At 35.3% G+C, this 7,827-nt stretch overlaps 1 pseudogene; it reads right to left on the bottom strand.

Moving 5' to 3' along the window:
- Positions 1-406: 406 nt before the first annotated feature.
- On the bottom strand, positions 407-7,409 carry LOC132563164 (uncharacterized; annotated as a pseudogene).
- Positions 7,410-7,827: the final 418 nt, after the last annotated feature.

The following is a 7,827-nucleotide window of genomic DNA, read 5'->3' on the forward strand; positions in this document are numbered from 1 at the left end:
CCTATGTAGACATCTGTATTGGTGTTGTTTAAAAGTACTTCTACGCGATTTTAATGTATAGTGAAATAAATTTGATTTATGTATTTTTAAAAATTTCTGATAAAGAAGATAAAAGCATTAAGTGTTAATTGAAATTATGTAAGGACACGATAAAGCTAAAATTAAGTATTCTGAAATTAAAGTTGATACTGCTGTCAGAATTGTTACCCCAAAGAGAATTTATGTCGTATGTTTAATCGTCCCTCTTTAAAATAAATGTCATTTTCCTAAACAATATTTGTTTACTAAGACTGATTCACACAATGATCGTGTTCTATTTAATCACATCGCTACCCTGTAATTACTTTGACTGCCATCACGTGGACCCACGAATGACACTTTTGTAGATAAGGATGTATCTTACTCACTATATATTGGCCAGCATATTATCGTGTGCCATTTTCCGGATCCTTTCGGATTCCTCTCGGTATCCGCCTGTCCGGCTTTTCCTGAAACATTTAAATGAATATTTTGACACTTTTATGAAAAAGATTCCATAGACATACCAGTGTGATTTATTTGACCCCGAGGTTATAAGTTATGAATTCCTGAGAGTCACATGGATAAAACCACAAAACTCTTTGCCTTAGGTAACATTAGTCCGACCTGAGGTCACATTAGTCCGACCTGAGGTCACATTAGTCCGACCTGAGGTCACATTAGTCCGACCTGAGGTCACATTAGTCCGATCTGAGGTCACAATAGTCCGAACTGAGGTTAGGGTTGCATTAATCCGACCTGAGGTTGCATTAATCCGACCTGAGGTTGCATTAATCCGACCTGAGGTTGCATTAATCCGACATGAGGCTGCATTAGTCCGACCTAAGATTGCATTAGTCCGACCTGAGGCTGCATTAGTCCGATGCTTTACCAACTGAACTACCTCCCAACCCTAACCACCACCACTACGTCCTCCTGAAGACAGAGAACAACCAAGATTTATATAAAGTTTCTTTATCATTTTTTTAAAGAAACAAGCAAAAAAGTATGTCTTCACCCTTCTTGTCGTTCTGTATGTTTCTAAATAATATTTCAGACAGTTTTATCTTACCGGAAGTATCTAGTTTGTATCTTATCTCAAACAATTACTTCTTAATTCCGATATGTATCTCTTACAAAACTCGTTTCCCAGTATAACGTCATACATGATGATATAAAAACATGTTCACAATTAAAATATCTAATATTACAACTAGATCACACATGTACCCTAGCCTACTTTGTAACAAACTTATAGATAATCTTACGGTCAATTATAGGAATGACGTCAGTATATCTATAATTGATTGATTAATTAATTGATAAATATGAAGCAGTGCGAAACAGTATTTGTCCACTTGTAATAAATAAATAAATAAATAAATAAATAAATAAATAAATAAATAAATAGATAAATAAATGAATGAACAAATAAATAAATAAACACTATTCAGGATGTTTTGATATATAAATGATATATAAAATGGTTCCAAAGACAATAAATCACATGATGTATCGATTTTAAAAACCCAAAACCTTATTAATGTACACAGTAAATCTTGAAGTATACTATTAATGGAAAGCTCCATTTTTGTGTTGATGATACTAGTCAAGATTCAAAATTAATATAATAATTCCAGTTGTTCGTAAATTTGTTAAGTTCATGCTTAAACACGGACGAATCCAATCGATTTTCCTACGTTTACCAAAACACGTAGAGCGTTTCACATACCAAAGAGTTGTATCTAATGAAAACTATATATTACCAATAATTATAGGAATAATTCATAGTTATATCTCTTTGTCTCCAAACACAACTCCGGTCCGGAACATAAACCCGTGTCCGGATCACATCCCTGTAGTATCCCAAGCCGTCTGCGGTTCGAACGTTCCGTAATCAATTAAAATACGATCAGTCCAGTAACACTAGTGCTTATATTGAACTCCAGCCAGCATTAAATCGATATACTTTGTTTGAATGCTTGAAATTCGATAAGGACAATGAATGTATAAAGATAGTCACGTGATACTATAATCTCGCACCTCTGTCTGTGAGAGATTGGTCAGAGACATATATCTACAACGATGTATATATACGTATCTATGGACTGGTCAACATCTTTAGATCGCCACGAGGAACTTAACCTCACAGTGTAGATGTCAAAGGTTACACAGATAACATTATCAACATTTAATCGGTTTGATTTCTGCTTGTAAAATGGTAGACTAAGTTAATGTTTAGATAATGGGTAAATGAGAGAATATAAAAACACACTGTAAATATGAGATAAAAAGTAAATTAAACTAAACAAATACTGGCACACGTTCACATAATTCTCTTCCATCTTGGAAATGTCATGATTCCACGGTTTTTAGTGATTATAAAGAACGACAACTCTGTATCAAAGTTATTTACGTATGTCGCATAATGGTCTAGTGATACCCTGACATGTTTTCTTTGAAATGCTTAATATAATAACCGAAACGAAGGTTTGTGCAAATACAAGATGTAGAAAGTTATTAGTGTAAAACTTGAAAATTAAGTCTTAATAGCCAACTGTAGATTAAGGTTTACGGTAAATGACTATAACGACAAGGATTCAAAACGGTAAATATCTGTAACGACAAGGATTGAAAACTGTAAATAACTATAACGACAAGGATTCAAAACGGTAAATATCTATAACGACAAAGAATTATAACGGTAAATATATATAACGACAAGGATTCAAAATGGTAAATATCTATAACGACAAGGATTCTAAACGGTAAATATCTATAACGACAAAGATTCAAAACGGTAAATATCTATAACGACAAAGAATCAAAAAGGTAAATAACTATAACGACAATGATTCAAAACGGTAAAATCTATAACGACAAGGATTGAAAACGGTAAATATCTATAACGACAAAGAATTATAACGGTAAATATCTATAACGACAAAGATTCAAAGCGGTAAATATCTATAACGACAAGGATTCTAAACGGTAAATATCTATAACGACAAAGATTCAAAACGGTAAATATCTATAACGACAAAGATTCAAAACGGTAAATATCTATAACGACAAGGATTGAAAACTGTAAATATCTATAACGACAAGGATTGAAAACGGTAAATATCTATAACGACAAGGATTGAAAACGGTAGATATCTATAACGACAAGGATTCAAAACGGTAAATATCTATAACGACAAGGATTCAAAACGGTAAATATCTATAACGACAAAGATTCAAAACGGTAAATAACTATAACGACAAGGATTGAAAACGGTAAATATCTATAACGACAAAGAATCAAAACGGTAAATAACTTTAACGACAAGTATTCAAAACGGTAAATATCTATAACGACAACGATACAAAACGGTAAATAACTATAACGACAATGATTCAAAACGGTAAAATCTATAACGACAAGGGTTCAAAACGGTAAATATCTATAACGACAAAGATTCAAAACGGTAAATATCTATAACGACAAGGATTGAAAACGGTAAATATCTATAACGACAAGGATTCAAAACGGTAAATATCTATAACGACAATGAATAAAAAAGGTAAATAACTATAACGACAAAGAATCAAACCGGTAAATATCTACAACGATTCAATTACCGAATTACATAAGAGATGTTATAAGAAACTACTTGTGGCCTGATGACCCCAACTTGCTAGTCAAGACACCTCTATGAAATCTTATATTGGTCCAAACAATATTTGCAACCAAGGAAGAAGGTTTTCGCAAGAAAGTTTGTATTACGAGTGTTTCCAATACCGATCTAAGAAAACGCTGGAATAGTACGACAACTTTGTGAAGATTAATACAGTTTCTATAAATAACGAGTAGACACAATGCTTTAAAGTGTAAAAATGTGTGTCAAATATAGACAATATTAAGTAATACAGGTAATAATGATGTGTCTGATTTCCGAGGTGATTTACATGGACAAACGTAATATAATACACATATTGTTAAGGCAGTATGCGTCCTGATTGACATATCATTGTCTATATCTCAGGTGTTGTATTGTTTTACCTGTCCTAGTATTAATATCTCACGATACTATTTATACGTGTGACTTGTTCTCGTGATCGCGTGACTTTACTACAGTGTACATTTCAATAACTTGAACGACACTTTGTAGCTACAGTTAACTGTTTACTGACAATAGAAGATAATGTTACAAATATAGATAAGTTTGAATATACGGGTTTCTATAACAGATTTTAGAAAGGGGGTGTTAAGGAACAGTGCACATTTCTAGACATGTATACCACACCTACAAATGTTTAGATAAACAAAGTCTTTCAAAATAGGCCGAAAAAGGTAAACAAAGAAAAAAATGCCAAGAGAAAATCCATTTGTACGAAAATTAAACCATCGGGTTTAGATCAAACTAATTCTTACGGAACTTTTAAAAGCATATCGGACTTAAATTCCATGTATTCTGATCTCCCAGAGTTATTTCTCTTATTTCCACTCTATCAGTATGTTATAGCGATAAGTTTTGACTGCCGATGGGGGCGAGAATGAGGTACTGCACATGATTATTTCAGCGTGAGTAAATTGCCCCTTACGAATTACGATTTTTTATCAAGTCCCCAAGAATAAACAAGACAGATAATTTCAAGGGCAGAAAGAGGGGCGTGTAAATGTATGACAAGCACAGTAGCTACCAAAGAATCGAAAGCAATGTTACTCAACCTAAAATTCTCTTAATGAAAACAAGAACAGAGTTAACTTTGTCAGAGTTATCGCCCTTAACACGGACTAATATCTACTGATCGTGGTTACAATTTGATTATGTTTATGATATCTGATTATAAGAAATGAAAATTGAACACATTTGTCTTCCCTTTTCTTCATTAAACAATACATGATGAAACAAAAATACATGATGGAATAAGGCAGGCCTTACCGTTTCGCCAATAATTTTTCCGGCTGACCATGTGTCTTTTCAAGCAAGTCGCCATGTGTGACAGTTCCACGTGGTTGCACACTATCCCAAAATATACACTTCTGCCAATCGGAAGGACTATCCTCATACTTCCGGCCGTGCAAACGAACCATATCCGCTTTTGGCTCGAGAGTGCTTTTTGGAGGATGGATCTGGAAAAGCGACCCAGAGTACACCGTGAGGATTATTTGTCAACAAGATAAAGTACGACACACATGCACAGTGTGCGGTAGTTGGACTACATTTGCATTATGACCAGCACTGATTCTTCTGATGGAGGAGATTCAACCCTAAGATGAAATAGCTTTTATGCAATGAAATACAAATTTAAAACAGAGGCCATTTCCAATACACCCAAGGTTGGATTAATCTTACTGTTGTGATGTGTTCTATAGTTTGATACGGGGTTGGTTTCCTCATCATTGATCTGGACGTTTGGTAAGAAGGTGACTTAAGTCGATCACCTTTTTTCTTTGATACTAGATACATGTAGTGAACTGATATATTCCGAAGGTGATAATTAACCGACTCCTTGAGTCCAGAAATCGTTTCTAAAGATAGAGATATTCCTTACTATTACGAGAAACTATCTACCATACTACAAATAAGATTAAAGACTTCTTGTTTCGGGGTAATTGGCCTACAGAATGCACATCTTACCTCTGGAACAGGAATGGAGGCATACTCTTCCTCCCCGGCATCTGTTGTTGTGGATGTCCAACGAATACGGTTGACCAGCTTGTTAATCATGTTGATGTCCATTTTCCCGAACTTTGTGTCAAACTCTCGTTTCTTTTCGACAGGTCTCGCCTCGGTCTCGCGGGTACGTATAGGCATGGTTGGTTTGAGTTCTCTATAAGGTGTGTTTGTGGCTGTTTTCAAGTCTAGATTCCTGGTAAATCATACGAATTTGGCTTCGTCAAAATGTAATGAATGTTATTTGACATCATTATTATAAACCTTGATATTTTCAACTCAATTATTTCCAAAAAAAAATTATATTTAGGACGGAAATGGATAATGACTTATAACTATATACAGTTTACATTAAGATATTCGACGACGAGCAAGTATTTTCCTAACGGATTTATAACTGTTTTAACTATTACAATATACCTACTCGGCACACTTTGCTTTGCATTGTTTCCATTGAAAGTTATCTCCCCTCTGAAGGACACTGTGTTGTATTGTTCTTTGTACGTTCCGTACAACCGTTATGTTTCAGACCCCTATTATCTAAACATGATTCCCAGAAATGTCACTGTCTTGGTAACATCAAAGTCATTTTAACACCAAATACTTCGCCAAGTGAACAGTAAAACGACTTACTATTCTTTCATTGCTCTTCTTTCATGGCTCTTCTTTTAATGTAGTAAATTGCCAGTAAATTGACAGAAAAGAGATTTGTCTTTCTTTTAAACATGACATTCCAATTTTTACAGTGCAAAAAAATGCGTTCCTGGTGAGACCGTTCAAGTCACTGTAAACTTGGGTCTTCCCAGGTATGAAATTCGGATTATTTCTAATCTGCCTACAATGACTGGAAACGTACAATTGTAGATACAATGTAGACGAAAGCAAACATAATCATTCACTAGTAAGGACTGGAAGTATCTGCCACGGGAACACAGGAGCGATGGCGGGGCGGACAGAGCCAAGACTTACTAGAGGTTGGAATAACACGGGCCGCCATCCTTGTCTAAAACTCTTACCAACCAACTTGTCAACCCAACCAACCATCACGAGGACCCGGGACAGATTTAATACCTAGATAGGGTGTTATTATACCTACATTTCGGAAAATTACACCGCTAATTGTCGATATAAACCTATAGATATACTTAGTGTTATGCCGCCAGGTTGTTAAAAGACCAAATAAAGATAACCAATGATTAGTTAAAACTTTCAAACATGAATTAAAGAAATTTGAGTATTCTTTATCATTTAACGCCTGTAGGTTTGCTAAGACAAGTCAGATTGGTATATTTTGAGTTTCCTGTTACCTTTAATGCTGTTGTATTTTCTGAAAAAATGATTAATTTTTTCCTTAATCGCTTGTCAACTTTTGAGCAACCGGGTCTTTTGAAAACACCTTGTGCTATATGGCTCTTAAGTCCATTTGTTTAACCGATCAGTACTGAACAAAGTCATGTACTCTTACAAATCATTTTCTGATACTCACTCAGACCCATCTGGTTTCCTGGTAAATGTTTTGACAGCTCCTTCGGGTTCTACAGGGAGTTGATGGGTCGGGCGCTGGCCACTGATTCCGGCGTGAACCAATGAAGGCATCTGGTGATACTTTATAATGGGCAGCACATTTGGACTTCTTGTGTAACATCTCTGGTAGGTTGTCACCGGAAATGGATCCAATATTGAAGCCCTTACCGGCATCGTTAAATGTGTAACGTGACACACAGACATTTTTTGCAGATAAACTACCTCCGACTGTGTTACGGTAGCTACGCGATTGTTCGCGAAATCACGTCAAGCCTTCTATGACGTCATCATATTGTGACGCACTCAATACAACTGAATGCTCACACAGTAAACTAGCGACTTGCCGTCTATCACTTTATTAAGTAATGCCGCGGTTTGCAAGGCATTCGATAAGATTCGAACCTCGAACTAATTTTCACAATAGCATATCGGCTAAATTTACAACCATTCTAATAATTCTGACGAGTACCAACTTGTAGATATCATCCCTTTAGCTCGGTAGACAACACGCAAAAATCTTAAATATTGCTTGAATTCGAGGTATTCAGAAAAATCCCACGTGGTCAGACAGGAGGCCACCTCATATCGTTCATTCAGATTTGAGAAGTGAACCTCGGCAGCC

Source organism: Ylistrum balloti, unplaced genomic scaffold, assembly GCF_031769215.1.
Source record: "Ylistrum balloti isolate Yb309-2 unplaced genomic scaffold, AGI_CSIRO_Ybal_v1 Utg371622, whole genome shotgun sequence".
Lineage (NCBI taxonomy): Eukaryota > Metazoa > Mollusca > Bivalvia > Pectinida > Pectinidae > Ylistrum > Ylistrum balloti.